The sequence below is a fragment of the Nicotiana tabacum genome, chromosome 18, assembly GCF_000715075.1.
Source record: "Nicotiana tabacum cultivar K326 chromosome 18, ASM71507v2, whole genome shotgun sequence".
Classification (NCBI taxonomy): domain Eukaryota; kingdom Viridiplantae; phylum Streptophyta; class Magnoliopsida; order Solanales; family Solanaceae; genus Nicotiana; species Nicotiana tabacum.
The window spans coordinates 157,890,114-157,914,110 of NC_134097.1; the positions used below are offsets into that span (position 1 = coordinate 157,890,114).

General features: G+C 35.7%; 1 pseudogene; it reads right to left on the reverse strand.

The window, feature by feature from the left end:
* Nucleotides 1–23,997, reverse strand: part of LOC142172782 (U-box domain-containing protein 1-like) — a 175,313-nt pseudogene that overhangs the window by 74,832 nt on the left and 76,484 nt on the right.

Sequence of the window (23,997 nt, forward strand, 5' to 3'; positions counted from 1 at the left end):
CTGTAATAGCCATGTACTCTGCCTCTGTTATAGACAAAGCAACTGTCGACTGCAAAGTAGACTTCCAACTAACTGGTGCCTTTGCAAAAGTAAACACATAACCAGTAGTTGATCTTCGTTTGTCCAGATCACCCGCAAAATCTAAGTCACAATATCCAACTACAGACTGATTGTCTTCCTGCTCAAAAACTAACCCGACATCTACAGTATTATGAATATGCCGTAGAATCCACTTCACAGCTTGCCAATGCTCCTTCCCTAGATTGTGCATATATCTACTAATAACTCCAACAGCTTGTGAAATGTCAGGCCTTGTGCAAACCATTGCATACATCAAGCTACCAACAACATTTGCATATGGTACCTTTGACATATACTCTCGTTCAGCTTCATCCATTGGCGACATAGTAGTACTTAGCTTAAAATGGGAAGCAAGTGGAGTACTAACTGGCTTAGTCTTGTCATCTATGCCAAAACGTTGAAGTACTCTCTTCAAATATTCCTTTTAAGATAAACAGAGTTTCTTTGAATGTCTATCTCTAATTATCTCCATGCCAAGAATTTTCTTTGCCTCACACAAATCCTTCATCTCGAACTCCTTCTTCAGTTGAATCTTCAAATTATCAATTTCTTCCGAATTCTTGGAAGCTATCAACATATAAGAGAAGCTATACAAAGGAACCATCTTTAAGCTTGCGGAAATACACACAATGATCGTATTTGCTTCTCGTGTACCCTTGCCGCAACATAAACTCGTTAAATCGCTTGTACCATTGTCTAGAAGATTGTTTTAATTCGTACAATGATTTTTCAAGTTTGCACACCATATTTTCTTTTCCAGCAACTTTGAATCCTTCTGGCTAAGTCATGTAGATTTCCTCCTTCAAGTTTCCATGTAAAAATGCAGTTTTTACATCCATCTGAACTAGTTCCAAATCCAATTGTGTTACCAAAGCCAACATAATTCTAATGGAGGAATGTTTTACAACTGGAGAAAATACTTCATTGTAATCAATTTCCTCCTTTTGAGCATATCCTTTGGCCACCAATCTTGCTTTGTAGCGAACATCTACTTGGTTAGGAAATCCTTCCTTCTTTGCAAATACCCATTTGCACCCAATTGCTTTCTTTCCCTTCGGGAGATTGGCCAATCTCCATGTATGATTCTGATGAAGGGACTGTATTTCATCATTCATGGAAATCCTCCACTTATCTTCTTCTGAACTTTGGACAACGTCTTTATAAGTGGTAGGAACATCATCAGCTACAATTGAGGTTGCACAAGCAACTGTCTCTATGAGACGAACATGTTTCGTTATTGTTCTTTTTGGCCTACTGGTTGCTATTGATTCAAGTTGTTGTTGAGGTTCCTGAGTTGGAATCTCCTCTACTGGCTCTACTTCCAGAGGGTAATCTTCATTTGTTTCCTCCTCTGCTTCTTGTGTAGGAAAAATAAATTTTCCCTCAAACTCCACCTGCTTAGAAGCACCTTCATTTTGTTTGGTATCTTCTGTTACCTTATTTACCATAGCAGATTCATCAAAGGTAACATCCCTGCTGAATATTACTTTCTTTTTCATAGGACACCATAAGCGATATCCTTTGACTCCAGAAGTAATTCCCATAAAAATAGCCTTCTTTGCCCTTGGATCCAATTTTGACTCTGTCACATGATAATATGCAGTTGAGTCAAACACGTGCAAAGAGTCATAATCTACAGCAGGCTTTCCATACCATTTTTCAAATGGTGTCTTGCCATCAACAGCAGCAGATGGTAAGCGATTAATGAGGTGGCATGCATATGTAACTGCCTCAGCCCAAAATTCTTTGCCCAAGCCAGCATTGGACAACATATACCGTACCTTCTCCAGCAAGGTCCGGTTCATACGTTATGCCACTCCATTCTGTTGTGGTGTATGTCTGACAGTGAAGTGTCGAACGATGCCATCATTTTCACAAACCTTATTGAAATGATCATTTTTGTATTCACCTCCATTGTCTGTGCGAATACACTTAATCCTCTTGCCTGTTTGATTCTCCACCATCGTCTTCCATTTGAGAAAAATTCCCAACACTTCATCTTTGCTCTTCATTGTATACACCCACACTCTTCGGGAAAAATCATCAACAAAGGTTACAAAATAGTGCTTCCCACCCAATGAAGGTGTTTTGGAAGGACCCCAAACATCAGAGTGTACATAATCCAAAATGCCTTTAGTATTATGGATTGCTGTACCAAATTTAACCCTTGTCTGTTTCCCTTTGACACAATGCTCATAAAACTCGAAGTTGCAAGGCTTTACTCCTTTTAACAATCCTTGATTTGATAGAGTTTTCAAGGATTTTCCTCCAGCATGTCCCAAGCGCATGTGCCATAGCTTGGTTGCTTCTGCCTCTTTGTCGTCACTGGATGTCACTGTCATTGTCCCAATAACTGTACCGTCACGATAGCGGTACATATTATTATTCTTCCGATTGGCCTTCATTACCACTAGTGCACCGGAGCATACTTTCATCACTCCATTTTCTGCAATGATTTTGAACCCTTTTGATTCGAGGACTCCATTCTTCCGAATAATATTAGGAAGTGAGCCTCCACTTCATCTACCCCGCTCTGATGCGATGTGTGACATCTTCGTCAATCTCCCCGTTACCCTAGATAATAGACCCTAGATACTTAAAACTCGCTCTCTTGGGGATAACTTGAGTATCAAACTTAACCTCTACATCTGCATCATGGGTCTCACTAAATTTGCACTCACTACTAGAAATCCGGACAAAAGCGACCATAAAAAGTAACCAAAGTTGGTCGCTTATGGAATAAAAAGCGACCAAACACGCCTGGTAGCTATATTGATGGTCCCTTTTATTCAGGGACCAAAGTTGGTCGCTATTTTGGCGACCAACTTTGGTCTCTAAGCTAAAAGGGCCAAATATTCTGATTTTGACTTTAGTGACCAACTTTGGTCGCTATATTAATTTAATAATATAAATTTGGCGACCAAAGTTGGTCTCTACATATGAAATACGTTATTTTCAATTTATCATTAATCATTAGAAAGCGACCAACATTGGTCTCTAATCCAAATATTATATTTTAAAATCTGGACAATAGAGACCAAAGTTGGTCGCTAAATTCAAGAATTTAATTTTTTTTAAAGATAAGCGACCAACATTGGTCGCTATATTTCCAGAAATTGTATTTTTTTAATAGAAATCTGGGCAGGTAGCGACCAAGGTTGGTCGCTATTGCCCAGAAAATTATTTTTTTTATAGTGAAATGCGACCAAATAGAGACCAAAGTTGGTCGCTTTTCTTGGTATATTTTTGGCAGAAACTGCCTGTTTTGGCAGCTACACCACCTGCCAGCTTACCAAACATCCTAAACAGGCATTTTATGCCAGCAACAACAACAACAACAATTAAAATCAACAATCAATAGAACTAAGACATTAAGCTAACAAAACTAAGTTAACGTTTATTATAAGCCCATTCGAACTAAAAAGAACTAACACAATAGAACTAAGTTTTTTTGTCTAGTTCAAAGTATATAAAGTACTCAAGGAGTGTTCTTTCAGCATCCTAGTCCGAAAGTTGGATTGCCTCACCCGATTCATTAGGTGGTTAACTGCATATGAATTCCCCCACGTCAGTTGCATGTGAAGCGAACCTATATGAAAAATTATATATATTGAATTAGTATATCAAAATTTATATAAAAGTAAATCAAAATACTTAATGCAAAAGTAAAAAACTTACATGTATATAGTCGAGGCTCGACCCTCCTTTCTGAATCAGCCTCTTTCTTTTTCTTTACAATACGAGTTTCATTGAATAGCTCATCTTGCTTCTTTGGCATCATAAAGTTGTCTGGTGGCTTTGGTGATTATCCTCGTGGTACTATTACTCGAGATGAACTTGGATACAGAGAATAACTTGGATACAGTACCTGACAGGGTGTGTCTTTGATCAATTATTGATCTCTATAGCTACAATGATAATGAGAAGGCAACGACATGTGTTTCAAAATAGTGATGGTAAAGGTAGGATTTAACATTTCCTAAGTAGATAAAAGAGGTTATAGAGGAATTCTCTACTTCACTTTCCAAGAGGAAAAAAAGTTTGATTGATAGTGACAACGTTGATGAAGACGGAATGTTTTCCGTTGGTCATGGTAGTTCCCATAAAGTGAGGATCATAAGACTCTATAATGACCCACGGAATACATTCGGTCTTCATCAACCTTGTCACTCTCAATTAAACTTCTTTTCCTCATGGAAAATGAAGTACAAAATTACTCTATAAGCTCTTCTTTTATCTACTTAGGAAATACTAAATTCATACCTACACCATCACTATTTGAAACACATGTCATTGCCTTCTCATCATCATTGTCGCTAATGAGAAGAACAATTAAAGGCACACTTTGCCAGGTACTGTGTCTTAGTTATTCTTGGTAGAAGTTCTATTGCATGTCTAATAACGTCATCAACCTCTTCTAATAATCGTCCGACAATCTAAAATTCCAAAACAAAAACTAAAAGTTCAATTCATATCCACAAAAGTTCAACTCATATCCTAAAAGTTTCAACTCATATCGTAAAAAGTTCAAGTCATACATAAAAGCTTCAATTTATATCGTACAAGTTCAATTCACAAGAACAAAATCTAAAAACTAAAAGTTCATCAATTCTTATCCTACGAGTTTAAACATAAACTAAAAGTTCAATTTATATCCTAAAGGTTCAATTCATATCCACAAAACTTCAAGTCATATCCTAAAATTTCTATTTATATCCTAAAAATTCAACTCATATCCTAAAAGTTTCAATTTATATCCTACAAGTTCAATTCACAAGAACAAAACCTAAAAACTAAAAGTTATATTCATATCCTACGAGTTTAAACATAAACTAAAAGTTCAAGTCATATCCTAAAGGTTCAATTTATGTCCTAAAAGTTCAACTCATATCCTAAAAGTTTCAACTCATATCGTAAAAAGTTCAAGTCATATCCTAAAAGCTTCAACTCATACCTAAAAGGTTCAATTCATATCCTAAAAATTCAACTCGTATCCTAAAAGGTTCAATTCTTATCCACAAAAGTTCAAGTCATATCCTAAAGATTCAACTTATACATAAATGCTTCAATTTATATCCTAAAGCTTCAACTCATACCTAAAAGACTCAAGTCATATCCTAAAAGTTCAACTCATATCCTAAAAGCTTCAAGTCATATCCTAAAATTTCTATTTATAACTAAACTATCAAGACAATACAAAGATTCAAGGTTCAATTTATATCCTAAAAGTTATATTCATATCCTACGAGTTTAAACTTAAACTAAAAGTTCAATTTATATCCTAAAAGCTTCACCTCATACCTAAAAGGTTTAATTTATATCCTAAAGCTTCAACTCATACCTAAAAGGCTCAAGTCATATCCTAAAAGTTCAACTCATATCCTAAAAGCTTCAAGTCATATCCTAAAATTTCTATTTATAACTAAACTAGTTTTATCCTAACGGTTCAACTCATTGTTATTTCAAGCATTATTACACGGCTAATGTTAGTTATCCTCTATGTGGGTGACTCGTTGTACTCAAACAAGAGCCACGCAACGATTAGCTTAAGGCGTTAAACATTAACATTGTCTTGAACTTTAAGAGAAAATCCAAATATATATACTATCACGTGTATATATTAAATATCTACCTATAAACTAATCAAGATTAAACTAAAAGTTCAATTTATACCGTAAAAAGTTCGATTCACAAGAAAAAATCATAAACCCTAAAAGTTTAGAGTTTCTTCTCTTCAAACCATTTCTTGCCCAAATTAATAGGTAAAACCAAATATTTTAGCTACTAACAATTATCATAGATTTAATTTAGCTAAGAAAAATTAATTTTTAGGGTTCAAACTAGAAGGAATTAAACAAATTAAAATAAGTCTATTTCGGAAAAAAATAAATAAAGGAGAGAGAAACCTACAAGCTGGGCAGTGGAGGACACCGATGGAGCTGCTGCTGCCGCCGTCGGGCGTCGGTGGCGCCGCTGCTAGAGGGAGACGGAAGGGGGGGGTTTGAGTGTGAGAGAGAGAAGAGAGGGTTTGGGGAATTTTTTGAAGAAAATAAGAGGATGGGAGGGGAAACCCGTTTTTAACTCTGTTTTTACAAAAAGCGACTAACCTTGGTCGCTATTTTTGGTACCAAATATGTGTTGACTATTTTGACCAAAATAGCGACCAAAGTTGGTCGCTAAATTCTGACCGTTTTACCAGAATAGCGACCAACATTGGTCGCTATATAAAAAAAATTAAATTAATTATAATTCAATTTAAAATTTATATTTATTTAATTCAATTAATTTTAATTCAATTTAAAAAATTCAATTAATTTTAATTCAATTTAATATATATAATTTTAAATTGAATTTAAAGTAATTTAATTGTTTAAAGCTTTCAATTCATATCCTATATATATATATATATAAGCTATATTCGATACAGTATTACCTAATACACTTATACTCAGTGCATAGTATAGCGTAAGTATATATATTATATATATATAAGCTGTATTCGATACGGTAATACCTAATACACTTATACTTAATGCATAGTATAGCGTAAGTACATATATATTATATATATATATATAAGCTGTATTCGATACGGTATTACCTAATACACTTATACTTAGTGCATAGTATAGCGTAAGTACATATATTATATATATATATATATATATATATATATATATATATATATATATATATATAAGCTGTATTCGATACGGTATTACCTAGTACACTTATACTTAGTGCATAATATAGCGTAAGTATATATATTGTATATATATAAGCTGTATTCGATACGGTATTACCTCATACACTTATACTTAGTGCATAGTATAGCGTAAGTACATATATTATATATATATAAGCTGTATTCGATACGGTAATACCTAATACACTTATACTTAATGCATAGTATAGCGTAAGTACATATATATTATATATATAAGCTGTATTCGATACGGTATTACCTCATACACTTATACTTAGTGCATAGTATAGCGTAAGTACATATATTATATATATATATAAGTTGTATTCGATACGGTATTACCTAGTACACTTATACTTAGTGCATAATATAGCGTAAGTATATATATTGTATATATATAAGCTGTATTCGATACGGTATTACCTCATACACTTATACTTAGTGCATAGTATAGCGTAAGTACATATATTATATATATAAGCTGTATTCGATACGGTATTACCTAGTACACTTATACTTAGTGCATAATATAGCGTAAGTATATATATTGTATATATATAAGCTGTATTCGATACGGTATTACCTCATACACTTATACTTAGTGCATAGTATAGCGTAAGTACATATATTATATATATATAAGCTGTATTCGATACGGTAATACCTAATACACTTATACTTAATGCATAGTATAGCGTAAGTACATATATATTATATATATATATAAGTTGTATTCGATACGGTATTACCTCATACACTTATACTTAGTGCATAGTATAGCGTAAGTACATATATATTATATATATATAAGCTGTATTCGATACGGTATTACCTCATACACTTATACTTAGTGCATAGTATAGCGTAAGTACATATATATTATATATATATATATATATATAAGCTGTATTCGATACGGTATTGCCTCATACACTTATACTTAGTGCATAGTATAGCGTAAGTACATATATTATATATATATAAGCTGTATTCGATACGGTATTACCTCATACACTTATACTTAGTGCATAGTATAGCGTAAGTACATATATTATATATATATATAAGTTGTATTCGATACGGTATTACCTAGTACACTTATACTTAGTGCATAGTATAGCGTAAGTACATATATTATATATATATAAGCTGTATTCGATACGGTAATACCTAATACACTTATACTTAATGCATTGTATAGCGTAAGTACATATATATTATATATATATAAGCTGTATTCGATACGGTATTACCTCATACACTTATACTTAGTGCATAGTATAGCGTAAGTACATATATTATATATATATAAGCTGTATTCGATACGGTAATACCTAATACACTTATACTTAATGCATAGTATAGCGTAAGTACATATATATTATATATATATATAAGCTGTATTCGATACGGTATTACCTCATACACTTATACTTAGTGCATAGTATAGCGTAAGTACATATATATATATATAAGCTGTATTCGATACGGTATTGCCTCATACACTTATACTTAGTGCATAGTATAGCGTAAGTACATATATTATATATATATAAGCTGTATTCGATACGGTAATATCTAATACACTAATACTTAGTGCATAATATAGCGTAAGTACATATTATGTATATATATAAGCTGTATTCGATACGGTATTACCTCATACACTTATACTTAGTGCATAGTATAGCGTAAGTACATATATTGTATATATAGACACACACGCCCGCTTCGTAGTACTATTCATCCCTTGTATTACAAAAGTATTAACGACTTACATTTATATTATTTACATAGTAAATACATTGCGAGATATAAGGTAGCTAGGAAGGAGGCAAAGATGGCAGTGACGGAGGCAAAGACGGCAGCTTTTGCTCGTTTGTATGAGGAACTAGGGAACAAAGGCGGGGAGAAGAAGTTACGCCGATTCGCTAAGGTGAGAGAGAGGACGGCTCGGGATTTGGACCAAGTGAGGTGCATAAAAGATGAGGACGGCAAAGTTTTGTTGGGGGATGACCAGATTAAGAGGAGATGGCAGACCTACTTTCATAAACTTCTAAATGAGGAAGGGGATCAGGATATTGTACTAGGTGAATTGAGGAACGCCGACAGCCCCCATGAACTAAGTGATTGTCGGGACATTGAGGTCGATGAGGTCATGGAGGCAATGCGTAAGATGAGAAGGGGCAGAGCTACCGGACCAGATGAAATTCCGGTTGAGCTTTGGAGGTGTGTGGGTAGAGCAGGTTTGGAATGGCTTACTAAGTTGCTTAATGTTATATCCAAGACTAATAGGATGCCCGAAGAGTGGAGGTGGAGTACAATGGTCCCGTTGTATAAGAACAAAGGCGATATCCAGATCTGTAACAACTATAGGGGTATTAAATTACTAAGTCATACCATGAAAGTTTGGGAGAGAGTGGTAGAAATGAGAGTGCGAAGGACGGTGTCTATTTCAGACAACCAGTTCGGGTTCATGCCGGGGCGATCTACCACAGACGCTATCCACCTTATTAGGAGGATGATGGAACAATACAGGGATAAGAAGAAGGATCTCCACATGGTGTTTATCGATCTAGAGAAAGCGTACGACAGAGTTCCTAGGGAGGTCTTATGGAGATGCTTAGAGGCTAAAGGGGTCTCGGTTGCCTACATTAGGGCGATTAAGGACATGTATGATGGAGCTAAGACTCGGGTTAGGACAGCAGGAGGCAATTCCGATTATTTTCCAGTTATTACGGGGTTGCACCAAGGGTCTACGTTCAGCCCTTTCCTATTTGCCCTAGTGATGGATGCTATAACGCATCATATTCAAGGGGAGGTGCCATGGTGCATGCTATTTGCTGATGACATAGTCCTAATCAACGAGACACGACGTGGCGTCAGCGAGAGGTTAGAGGTTTGGAGACATACCCTTGAGTCCAAAGGTTTTAGGTTGAGCAGAACGAAGACGGAATACCTTGAGTGCAAATTTGGGGCAGAGCCGACGGAAGCGGGAGTGGAAGTGAGGCTTGATTCTCAAGTCATCCCTAAGAGGGGTAGTTTCAAGTACCTGGGGTCGTTTATTCAGGGGTCCGGGGAGATCGACGAGGATGTCACACACCGTATAAGGGTGGGGTGGATGAAATGGAGGTTAGCGTCGGGAGTCCTGTGTGACAAGAAAGTGCCACTGTTACTGAAAGGTAAATTTTATAGGGCAGTGGTTAGGCCTGCTATGTTGTATGAGACCGAGTGTTGGCCGGTGAAGATCTCACACATCCAGAGGATGCAGAGATGAGGATGTTGAGGTGGATGTGCGGGCATACAAGGAAGGATAAGATTAGAAATGAAGATATTCGAGAGAAGGTGGGTGTGGCCCCCATGGAGGACAAGATGCGGGAAGCAAGACTCAGATGGTTCGGGCACATTCAGAGGAGGAACACTGATGCACCAGTGAGAAGGTGTGAACGACTGGCGGTGGTGGGTACGAGGAGAGGTAGAGGGAGACCTAAGAAGTATTGGGGAGAGGTGATCAGGCAGGATATGGCGCGACTTAGGGTTACTGAGGACATGACCCTAAACAGGGAATTGTGGAGATCGAGCATTAAGGTTGTAGGTTAGGGGAAATTGTGATGTCTTTTTTACAGCGCACTAGAGTGAGACTAGCCAGTTAGGAGTTAGTCTTAGGATGCTATTGATCAACTACTGATGATGGGCTTTATCTGTTGTGTATTAATACCTTACATCTTTCTCGTATTTCCTATATCTCTTATATTGCTGTTACTTTATTTTTTATGGTATTTATGTTATGTTATGGATTTTATGGTATTTTATGTTGTTTTATTATGAGTCTATTGATAGTACTAATATAGTGTCTCTTGTTGCCTCTTTGAGCCGAGGGTCTCCTGGAAACAACCTCTCTGCCCCTCGGGTAGAGGTAAGGTCTGCGTACATATTACCCTCCCCAGACCCCACTTGTGGGATTACACTGGATTGTTGTTGTTGTTTGTTGTTGTTGTACATAGTAAATACAAAAGTGATTTTTAGTTTTGACCATTGTTGACCATAATAGTGACCAATTATGGTCGCTATTTATTCATGAATTTAGTTTAGCGACCAAAGTTGGTCGCTAAATTTAAATCAGATTTAATTATATTTCATATAATAATTAAATTAATAATATAATTATTAAAATTGAATAACTGGGACCCAGTTAAGCGACCAAAATTGGTCGCTACCTTTCTTGCCTTTATGTAGCGACCAACGTTGGTCGCCAATTTTATATTATATATATTTATATTTTATAGTTTTTTCAAAATAATAATATGATTATTAAAATTTTGTAAGCGGGTCCCACTTTAGCGACCAATATTGATCGCTAATCTCAGTAAACGTCTGACCAATCCAGCCAACATTTTGACTACTTTAGCGGCCAACCTTGGTCGCTATTTGGTTTCCACAATTTATTTTATTATTTTTGCTAGTTTAGCGACCAACTTTGGTCGCTTTTTTCCATAGACCAAATTTGGTCGCTATTTTTTGGTCGTTTTTTACAGGAATTCTAATAGTGACTCCAAGTAATTTGTCTTGGTTCTACTTGGTTTGAAACCATTAGATTCCAAGGTTTGTCTCCAAACCTCCAATCTCGCCTATAGAATTGAATGAAAGAAATTTTTTTTTGACTAGAGTCTCTTGTTTACGCAGTTACCTTGTGACTAGAGCTTTGTGTGTTAGCATTTAAGCCATTGCTAGGAGAGAGTATATTTGATTTTGATTTTCAAAGGATCCTTGTTTGTTTCATAATTTGCTTGTTGCATGTGCCTAAAACCTTATTTTAAAAAGACACTATTTCTGTCTGACAATCTCTTGTCAAAGCAAATAATTAATATAGGCAGTTTTGATAATACTGACGGACTAACAGGTCATAGCATAACTTCTTATTAGAACTAGTTAATTTCTTTAATACTCAATCACTATGATGTGCTTCCAACTTCTTGGAAGTAATTAATGAAATCCCAAACATTTAAGAAATATGTAAGCACATGTTGACCTAGATCAAGATGCACTATATTGTACATATTATTGATTTTAGTCCTCAAAGCCGTTGACTATATTGTAACCTAGCGATCAATGAGGCGAATAAAAACTTTGAAAATCAGATGATTTCTTACCATCTGCCTAAGTATTATTTGGACAAAGTTACTCATACCTATGCTGGTGATATAACAAGTATCCAATAATATAATTTAGATGCGCAAGCTACCCGAGTCCCGACACCGTGTTGACTATGTAGTTTTTGAGCTCGGAAAGAATATTTATTGGTTAAAAGTTGACACGAAAAGAAGTGGAACCTAATCTAATAGATGTAACTTGCAAGACAATATAATGGGCATATCTTAGGTGATTAATTTCTTATCATTTGCCTAAGCATTAGTTGGACAGAATTATCTGATACTTGTGCTGGTGATATAACAAGTATCCACTGAAATAATTTAGATGCGCAAGCTGTCCCGACACCATTCTTAGCAATAAAAAATGGTTGACTATGTAGTTTTTGAGCTCAGAAAGAACAGTTAAAAGTTGACATGAAAAGAAGTGAAACCTAATCTAACAGATGTAAGACAATATGATGGGCAGATGTTGGATGAGGAATTGCATTATTTGCAAAGCCAATTGTTACTGTCTTGGAGATTCAAAACATGGAATTGTTAAAAGTACAGACAAAAACTGAAAACAAACAAAGTAGATCTTTTTTCTGCAAAATCTGCAAGTATATATAAACCTTAATGTTTGTTGTGTAAGTTCATGAACTTGTCAATAATTAGGGAACATGACTAATAAATGTTATTCTATTACCAAAAGGCTGCAATTATCATGCTATCTACATATTTTAAACTTGCAATTTAGGCATGCAAGTTTTCTTTGTAACCACTTATGGATCCAAAACATTAATGGTTTAAATAATTGTTGCATTAACTTAATGGTATCATGTTTTATTTGTTTTTTAACTTTTCCTCTAACTTTTTTTTTTGGGGGGGGGGGGGGTTATTTGAGTAAAGAACATTAAAGTACAAAGTCTTGGTTTTTGCTGTCTACTTCCAGCTCATTAGGTTACTTGGAGTCCAACAATTGGTTTGAGTGTTCTTTGAAAGATTTTTTATCTTAATTACGAAGATTGCATATCTAGGAAGTTGATTCAATGATGGATAATTCTTCTTAAATTATTATTCAACAGATCTATGGAAGATTGCATTTGAATGTACATCCAATTATCTTATGAGTTTAATACTAAAAGCTTCCATAAAAATTTATTTTGGTTTATTATTATTATTATTATTATTGAATTATTATTAGTATTACTATTATTATTATTATTATTATTATTAATTTTTGACTTACCAACCAACCACCCACCAATAAAATTTCTAACCACTTATTGATACAAAACATTAGTAGTTTAAATAATTGTTGCATTAATTTAAGGGATGCAATTGATTAAGTAGTTGTGTTTATTAATACCGATACAACCGAAGCGTGGATAGGGGCGCTCCTATTGATTACATATGTTGCATGCGTTTTGGTAGAGTCCCACCCATCGACGAAGAGTTGTATGCAATTCATACATGGGCAAACATGATCATATATAAAATTATTAAAAAATAAGAATTAGTGACGAACAAATTCTATTGCTAAACAGAAAATCTATCGCTAATTCTATTTAGCGACGGATTAGCGACAGATTATGAAATTTTTTTGTTAGATACGAGCGATTTAGCGACGAAGTTCTTAGCTATTTTCATTTTTTTAAAGTGAAATTTCCGCTATTTTGGGTGTCATAAACAGCTGGTTTTCTTTACTCTTGCTATATTAATTTTGTTCAAAATTTCACCCTATTTTCTTATTTAGTTTTCTCTCTATTGATTGGTTTCCTTGTTTGGAGGAGAGGGTGAAGTTTAAATTGTTACATCTGGCAGCAGACACAACAACCATAATACCAAATCATAATGTGAACACTTTGATTGAACAAAAAGATTACTTAATTATAATATTTGATTAGCCTTGTTAAGTAGAGCTGGCACATTTACTTTAAACAATAGCATTAAACCCAGCTTAAACTTGAACTTTTAAGTCGTACGGATATACTATTTAGTTGTAATAATGGTCTTAGTTCCATGCATTTTGTTCATGGCATTATTATTGCCTAATTTGTATAGTGTGACTATTCTTTACCTTTAAAAAATAATCTTTACTTTGCATGTTATAACTATCCAATACATTTGTTTAAAATTTAGATCTTGTTGTCTTTAATTGCCCTAAATTGTTGAATCGTCTCGAAAGACACCAACTAACTAAATGGTATTCTGTGACTTTATTGATATAACATATAAACTTTAGTTCTGAAGTAATCTGAAGTAATAGAAGTAAAATTGGGTGAAGTACACAAATAGGCCTCAAAGTGATAATCTTGAATATTTGTCTTCACATGCACTATGGGTAGAACTTCAAATTTAATAAGTGTCCCCCCCCCCCCCCGCCGCTTGTCCTATGAGCAATACTTTTAACTTTTGACCTTGAAGTTTTGCCCATAAGGCAAACAAGGGTTAAAGATTACCCCAAAATGTGTCATATTTCTACAATTTGTTGAGTAAAATTTATAATCCATTTGGGCCTTTGGACAGTTACGGTTATTCGCAAAAATTGCACGGGGCGTCCTATTTGGTCGCCCCCATTTAATATATACCGATTTTTTAAAAACTTTTTAACTTGTACCCACTTTTAAAACAACTTCAGCCCCCTTTCTCCTTCTCCTTCTTTTTCTCCTCCTCAAAGTTATATCCACCCTCAACCTCTTTCTGAAATCCATTCTGAAATCCATGACTAATTAAGAGCAATGAATCAAGCAGCTGCTACTGCCACTACTGCTTAATGACCTATGGGTAGTTCTCTTATAAAAAATGGACTTACAGTACAAATTGGGTTTATAGAATCAGAGCAGTATTAGTAAAAGAACCCTGAATTAGGTCCATTTGAAACTTCTTTTTCACTTCACATACACGCACAAAAGCACACAGAGAGAAACAGTCTTTTTTCTTTGGTTAAAATCAGTGGATGTGTAAACTAAGACTCTAGAGCTGAAGTTCGCCAGTTACAAACAAATACTTCAGCTCTAGAGCTGAAGTTCGCCAGTTACAAAACAAAAACACAAAAACAAAAACTTCAGATCTAGAGTTGAAGTTCGCGAGTTACAAAACAAAAACTTCGCCAGTTACAAAACAAAAACTTCAGCTCTTGAGCTGAACTTCAGGCCCGGCTACTAGAATGCTGAAGTTTTGCGTGATTGTCTTTGCTACTTCAGCCCCGTATGTTGAAGTTATGCGAAAAAGAGGGTACGCTTGCAATTTTTTTTGCAAAACGGACACAAATTAAAAAGTGACACAAAAAATGGGTATAGATGCAAATGCCCCGTTAAAAGATGGTTGGATTTTATCGGGTTGGGCATGGTTAATTATCCATAATCAAGGTTAAAAGTGTTGAAATTGTCAAAAGTTCCACATCGGTGGGTGACAATTTTTGGTTGGGATTTTTCCCTATAAAAGGAGGCTTAATGTTTAGGATTTAAACACACCTCTCATTTGCCTTCTTATCTTCTTAAGACATTTGTATCTTCTCTCTTTAGTATTATTTCACTTGTATTTTTGGAGTGGAATAAAATATTGGTTGTGTCCGAGGAGTAGGCAAAATTGGCCGAACCTCGTAAATTCTGGTGTTCCTTTTATTGTTGCTTTATTGTCTTATTTATTATTTGGTGGCTGTCATAATTTTTGGTATAGTAGTTGTGACTTATTCACACTATATACATTTGATTTCTGTAATAATTGGTATCAGAGCCAAGGTACTATCTAAGTATGCTTTGTGGTTGCAGCATAGTCTGATCTTCCACATCAGAAAAGATTTATCTTGGTAACTGACTCAAGGTTCTGTCTAAGTATGCTCTGTGGTTGCAGCTTAGTCTAATCTTCCACACCAGAAAGGAAATAATCTTGATTTGTGTCGTCAGCTATAAAATAATATTTGTGTCAAAGATGAGAGACAATAAACAAGAAGAATTTACATCAAGTGTCAACAATACGTCATCATTGGCATCTTCGCTTATGACAAGAATTGTGTCAAATGCGAAATTTGTGGTAGAAATTTTTGACGGGTCAGGACATTTTGGGATGTGGCAAGGCGAGGTTCTAGATGTCCTTTTTCAACTAGGTCTAGATCTTGCCATTGAAGAAAAGAGACCAGATGTTATTGGAGAAGAAGATTGGAAAATTATCAACCGTGTTGCTTGCGGTACCATTCGATCCTACCTTGCTAGAGAGCAGAAATATCCATACACAAAGGAAACTTCTGCAAGTAAATTATGGAAAGCACTGGAGGATAAATTTTTGAAGAAAAACAGTCAAAATAAATTGTACATGAAGAAGAGACTGTTTCACTTCACCTATGTTCCTGGTACCACGATGAATGGACATATCACCAGTTTCAATAAGTTGGTCACAGATTTGCAAAATATGGATACAACTTATTGATGATGGTGACTTGGCCTTGATGTTGTTGGCGTCATTTCCTGATGAGTACGAGCACCTTGAAACTACTCTACTCCATGGAAATGACGAAGTTTCTCTCAGAGAAGTTTGTTCGGCTTTGTACAACTATGAACAAAGAAAGGGAGAAAAACAAAAGGGCGGGGAAGGAGAAGCACTGGTTGTGAGGGGTCGTCCTCAAAATCAAATGAGGACAAAGAAGGGAAGATACAAGTCAAGATCTAGATCCAGCAAAGATGAATGTGCCTTTTGTCGAGAAAAAGGACACTGGAAGAAAGACTGTTCGAAGTTGAAGAATAAGGCCAAATATAATAATGGAAAGGCCATTATGGATTCAAATGTAGCTGATTGTGATGATTTAGACTTCTCATTAGTTACAACAGAGTCATCAACATCATCAGACATATGGTTTATGGACTCGACTTGTAGCTATCAAATGTGTCCCAACAGGGACTGGTTCGTGGATTTTCAAGAAGGAGAATATGGAGTCATTCACACAGTGGATAACAACCCTCTTACCTCATATGGAATTGGTTCAATACGATTAAGTAACCACGATGGAATGATCAGAACATTAATAGATGTCCGATATGTACCGGATTTGAAGAAGAATCTCATCTCTGTGGGAGCCCTAGAATCAAAAGGGTTCAAAATCATTGCATAAAATGGAGTGATGAGAGTATGCTCTGGTGCACTAGTGGTAATGAAGGCTAATCGGAAGAATAATAATATGTACCGCTATCGTGGCAGTACAGTTATTGGGACAGCGACAGTGACATCTAGTGACGACAAAGTGGCAGAAGTAACCAGGCTATGGCACATACGTTTGGGACATGCTGAAGGAAAATCCTTGAAAACTCTATCAGATCAAGGATTGTTAAAAGGAGTAAAGGCTTGCAACTTGGAGTTTTGTGAGCATTATGTCAAAGGGAAATAGACAAGGGTTAAATTTGGTACAACGATCCATAATACTAAAGGCATTTTGGATTATGTACACTCTGATGTTTGGGGTCCTTCCAAAACACCTTCATTGGGTGGGAAGCACTATTTTGTAACCTTTGTTGATGATTTTTCCCGAAGAGTGTGGGTGTATACAATGAAGAGCAAATATGAAGTGTTGGGAATTTTTCTCAAATGGAAGACGATGGTGGAGAATCAAACAGGCAAGAAGATCAAGTGTATTCACACAGACAATGGAGGTGAATACAAAAATGTTCATTTCAATAAGGTATGTGAAAATGATGCCATTGTCCGACGCTTCACTATCAAACATACACCACAACAGAATGGAGTGGCAGAACGTATGAACCGTACCTTGTTGGAGAAGGTACGGTGTAAGTTATCCAATGCTGGCTTGGGCAAAGAATTTTGGGCTGAGGCAGTTACATATGCATGCCACCTCATTAATCACTTACTATCTGCTGTTGTTGATGGCAAGACACCATTTGAAAAATGGTATAGAAAGCCTGTTGTAGATTATGACTCTTTGCACGTGTTTGGCTCAACTGCATATTATCATGTGACAGAGTCAAAATTGGATCCAAGGGCAAAAAAGGCTATTTTTATGGGAATTACTTCTGGAGTCAAAGGATATCTCTTATGGTGTCCTATGACAAAGAAAGTAATATTCAGTAGGATATTACCTTTGATGAATCTGCTATGGTAAATAAAGTAACAGAAGATACCAAACAAAATGAAGGTGCTTCTAAGTAGGTGGAGTTTGAGGGAAAATTTATTTTCCTACACAAGAATCAGAGGAGGAAACAAATGAAGATTACCCTCTGGAAGAAGAGCCAGTAGAGGAGATTCCAACTCAGGAACCTCAACAACAACTTGAATCAATAGCAACCAGCAGGCCAAAAAGAAAAATAACGAAACCTGTTCATCTAATAGATACGATTGTAGCTGATGATGTTCCTACCACTTATAAAGACGCAGTCCAAAGTTCAGAAGAAGATAAGTGGAGGATTTCCATGAATGATGAAATACAGTCCCTTCATCAGAGTCATACATGGAGATTGGCCAATCTCCCGAAGGGAAAGAAAGCAATTGGGTGCAAATGGGTATTTGCAAAGAAAGAAGGATTTCCTAACCAAGAAGATGTTTGCTACAAATCAAGATTGGTGGCCAAAGGATATGCTCAAAAGGAGGGAATTGATTACAATGAAGTGTTTTCTCCAGTTGTAAAACATTCTTCCATTAGAATTATGTTGGCTTTGGTAGCACAGTTGGATTTGGAACTAGTTCAGATGGAAATTTGGAGGAGGAAATATACATGACTCAGCCAGAAGGATTCAAAGTTGCTGGAAAAGAAAATATGGTATGAAAACTTGAAAAATCATTGTACGGATTGAAACAATCCTCTAGACAATGGTACAAGCGATTTGACGAGTTTATGTTGCGGCAAGGGTACAAGAGAAGAAAATACGATCATTGTGTGTATTTGCACAAGCTTAAAGATGGTCCCTTTGTATATATTCTCCTATGTATTGATGATATGTTGATAGCTTCCAAGAATTCGGAAGAAATTGATAAGTTAAAGATTCAACTGAAGAAGGAGTTCGAGATGAAGGATCTGGGTGAGGCAAAGAAGATTCTTGGCATGGAGATAATAAGAGATAGACGTTCAAAGAAACTATGTTTATCTTAAAAGGAATATTTAAAAAGAGTATTACAACGTGTTGGCATAGATGAAAAGACTAAGCCAGTTAGTACTCCACTTGCTCCCCAATTTAATCTAAGTACTACTATGTCGCCAAAGGATGAAGCTGAACGAGAGTATGTGTCAAATTTACCATACGCAAATGTTGTTGGTAACTTGATGTATTCAATGGTCTGTACGAGACCTGACATTTCACAAGCTGTTGGAGTTATTAGCAGATATATGCATAATCCAGGAAAGGAGCATTGGCAAGCTGTGAAGTGAATTCTATGGTATATTCATAATACTATAGATGTCGGGTTAGTTTTTGAGCAGGAAGACAATCAGTCTCTAGTTGGATATTGTGACTCAGATTTTGCGGGTGATCTGGACAAACGAAGATCAACTACTGGTTATGTGTTTACTTTTGCAAAGGCACCAGTTAGTTGAAAGTTTACTTTGCAATCAACAGTTGCTTTGTCTACAACAGAGGCAGAGTATATGGCTATTATAGAGGCTGTGAAGGAGGTAATTTGGCTTCAGGGGTTGCTAAAGGAGCTTGGTGTTGAACAAAAAAGTATCACAATTTTTTGTGATAGTCAAAGTGCTATTCAATTAGCAAAGAATCAAGTTTATCATGCAAGGAAGAATCACATTGATGTTCGGTATCATTTTGTACGAGAAATTATAGAAGAAGGTGGAGTCACGGTGAAGAAAATTTATACAATAGAGAATCCTGCTGATATGCTGACAAAGGTGGTGACTGCGGTCAAGTTTCAATATTGTTTGGATTTGATCAACATTGTTGAACACTGAAGATTGAAGATGAAGACACAACCAAAATTTGTTATTGAGAGAAAATTGAAGATGTGGAATTTTGCCAAGGTGGAGATTTGTTGAAATTGTCAAAAGTCCCACATCGGTGGGTGACAATTTTTGGTTGGGATTTTTCCCTATAAAAGGAGGCTTAATGTTTAGGATTTAAACACACCTCTCATTTGTCTTTTTATCTTCTTAAGGCATTTGTATCTTCTCTCTTTAGTATTATTTTACTTGTATTTTTGGAGTGGAATAAAATATTGGTTGTGTCCGAGGAGTAGGCAAAATTTGTCGAACCTCGTAAATTCTGGTATTCCTTTTATTGTTGATTTATTGTCTTATTTATTATTTGGTGGCTGTCATAATTTTTGGTATAGTAGTTGTGACTTATTCACACTATATACATTTGGTTGCCGCAACAAAAAGAAACGTAGGATCAAGTAATTAAAGAAGAACCAGTAATATAAAGACATGTGGCACAGGTGGGGTCGAAAAATTATAGGTTATATGCTTGAATGTTAGAGTTATATGTTTGAACTTTAGAGCAAATTTTTATCAATTGAGTTAATACCAACACTCAACAAGGAAGTGAAATCAGTGAACTAACATAGCAAAGACAGTCTTAACATGTTAACATTTAGCTTTCCATTGAAATTACTGTTGGACTTTAAGCATTGGGCTTTAAAGACTTTAAGCATTGGGCTTTAAAATCTAAGAGTGTGAATTGGGAAATGGTGGGAAATAAAATGGAGGGAAATGAAAATTTGAATCAAGTGAGCTTTTTTCATGAACTTTGTACCACATTGGTGAAAGACAACTACACTTGTGTGTATAAATATAGGATCACTTCTTAGAGCTCTTAAAAGGAGTTGAAGAGAATGAACCCTCGCGCCGTCGTCGTCGCTCGCTCGGCTCGGCTTCGGCTTCGGCTTCGGCTTTGGATTTGGAAAACGATCGATAAGATTATTTTTGGACAAAATTTATTTAATTAATTATTTAATAATTAAATAAATGCCACAGTTCATTAATGGAATTAACTAGAATCCAAAAGCCTTTGCTGAACATTGCTTTCCCTCATGAACAGACAATTTTTCCTGAACAGACATCACACCTTTTTCCGATAATTGCCTATAAATTCTGAGGCATGGCTTCTTTTTCGACACACTAAAAAAGATATAGAACTTCCTTCCTTCTGAAAATCCTGCATTTTACTTCGCAAAATCTCTTCTAAAATTCGTAAGTGTGATTTTGCTCCGTTCTTTGAGTTCGTTGGTATCCTGCAGTTTGTATTGCCACTGTTGCAGGAAGGTTTATTCCGTTTCATCCTGGAAGAATTTAATCCATTACCTTGGCAACGTGTGAGGGGGTTAAAATTCCTTAAGGACGGACAAGCAAATTGTGGACTCGGAATATTTCTTATAGTTTTCTGTTTTTACAGTTTTTTTTCCTTTTAACAGTTTTTCTAATTTTGTGTTTTCATACAATAGCGTTCACAAGCTTAAGGAATTTTAAATAATCTAACGTTTCTGTGTTGAAATATATATTAAACTGTTATCTATATTTTGTATACTGGTTTGGAGACTAAAGCCTTCGTGCTTTCTACTCCAATAATTGTTCTGTCCGGTTTAAAGTATAACAAAACTTTATCGGAATAAGAAATGTACGGGTTTGAAGTATATAAAAACTTCACCATTGTTACGTGTTGTGTGTTTGGTTTGGTATTATGTTTGAAGATATCAAAGCTTCACTGATTTGACAAAGTTCTGTTTTGTTTCCAACTCTACAGAAACATGTCGAATGAAAACCAAACTAATGGAATTGTTGCGGGAACGGGTGCTACTGTTACGAGTGTTGCTGCCTCGTCAAGCCGTTCAACTCCTGCTCATGCTATGGCACCAGCAGAAAAACCCGAAAAGTTTTCCGATATTGACTTCAAACATTGGCAAATGAAGATGCTCTTCTATCTGACTACGTTGAGTTTGCAGCGATTCATCAAGGAGGATCCTCCAGTCCTGGCTGAAGGCACTCCGGATGACGAACGATTTGTGGTAACTGAAGCATGGAAACATTCTGATTTCTTGTGCAAAAACTACATTTTGAGTTGTTTGGAAGATAGCTTGTACAATTTCTAGTGTCATGGAAACTTCAAAAGCATTATGGAATGCGCTTGAGAAGAAGTACAAGACTGAGGATGCCGGACTTAAGAATTGCGTGGCTGCAAGGTTTTTGGATTTCAAGATGATTGATACTAGGTCGGTCATAACTCAAGTCCAAGAATTACAAGTCATTGTGCATGATCTCCTTGCTGAAGGTATGACCCGAATCAATAATTCTATCAATAAGATTTATTGTGTTATTAATTATGAATTTATTATTGAAGGTATGGTCATAAATGAGGCCTTTCAAGTCGCCGCTTTCATTGAGAAGTTACCTCCGTTGTGGAAGGACTTTAAAAACTATCTAAAACATAAGCAGAAGGAGATGGCACTTGAAGACTTGATTGTTCGTTTGAGGACAGAAGAAGACAACAAAATGCTGAAAAGAAGTCACGTGGAAACTCGACAATAATAAGGGCTAACATTGTTGAGGAGACGCCACAAAATAAGAAAAGAAAGAAGGCTTCTGGACCAAAGAATTACCCAAGCAAGAAAAATGTTCAAGGGTAATTGCCACAACTGTGGAAAATCTGGGCATAAGGCCGTGGATTGTCGTGCACCAAAGAATGATAAGAAGAAGAAGAAGAATCAAGCTAACATGATTGAAAATGATGAATAAATGGAGGACTTGTGTGCAATGTTGTCTGAATGCAACTTGGTAGGAAATCCTAAAGAATGATGGATTGATTCTGGAGCCACCCGCCATGTTTGTGCTAACAAGGAGTTATTTTCTTCATATGCCCCCGCAGGACCCCGACGAGACAATTTTCATGGGAAATTCGTCTACAGCCAAAATTGAAGGAGTTGGCAAGATTGCGTTGAAGATGACGTCGGGAAAAATTGACTCTAAACCAAGTTCTCCATGTTCCAGAAATTCACAAGAATCTTGTGTCTACCTCACTTCTTGTCAAGAATGGATTCAAATATATTTTTGTTTCTAATAATGTTGTACTAAGTAAGAATAATGTGTATGTAGGAAAAGGTTACTTGAATGAGGGCCTTTTTAAGCTAAATGTAATAGCAGTTCCTATCAATAAAGTTAATGCTTCTTCTTACTTACTTGAGTCAAACACTTTATGGCATGCACGCTTAGGTCACGTCAACTTCAAAACATTGCGAAAAATGATAAATTTAGAAGTATTGCCAAAATTTGATTGCATTACTTCTAAATGTCAAATATGTGTGGAATCAAAGTATGCTAAGCATTTTTATAAGTCCGTTGAAAGGAATTCAAGTCCTTTAGACTTAATTCATACAGATATTTGCGACATGAAGTCAACACCATCTCGCGGTGGGAAAAAGTATTTTATTACTTTTATTGACGGTAGCACGAGATATTGCTATATTTATTTACTTAATAGTAAAGATGAGGCAATTGATGCTTTCAAGCAATACAAGAGTGAAGTTGAAACACAACTAAACAAAAAGATCAAAATGATAAGAAGTGATAGGGGTAGCGAATATGAATCTCCTTTTGAAGAAATATGTTTGGAAAATGGCATTATTCACCAAACAACTGCCCCTTACTCTCCACAATCTAATGGAATTGCGGAGAGAAAGAATCGAACGTTGAAAGAGATGATGAATGCATTGTTGATAAGTTCTGATTTACCACAGAACTTGTGGGGGAAGCTATACTTACAGCTAACCGAATAATCAACCGTGTACCTCATAGTAAAACACAGTCCATTCCTTATGAAAAATGGAAAGGAAGGAAGCCCAACTTGAAATACTTCAAAGTGTGGGGGTGTTTAGCTAAGGTACAAGTTCCTAAACCTAAAAAGGTTAAGATAGGTCCAAAAACGGTTGATTGTGTATTTATTGGATATGTAACCAATAGCAAGGCATATCGTTTTCTGGTTCATAAATCAGAAAATCCTGAGATTCACGTTAATACGATAATAGAATCAGATAATGTTGAATTCTTTGAAACTATTTATCCGTATAAAAAGGAAAGTGAATTGACCTACCAAAAGTCAAAACGACCTCGGGAGGAAATAATAAATGGTATGCCTAATGAGG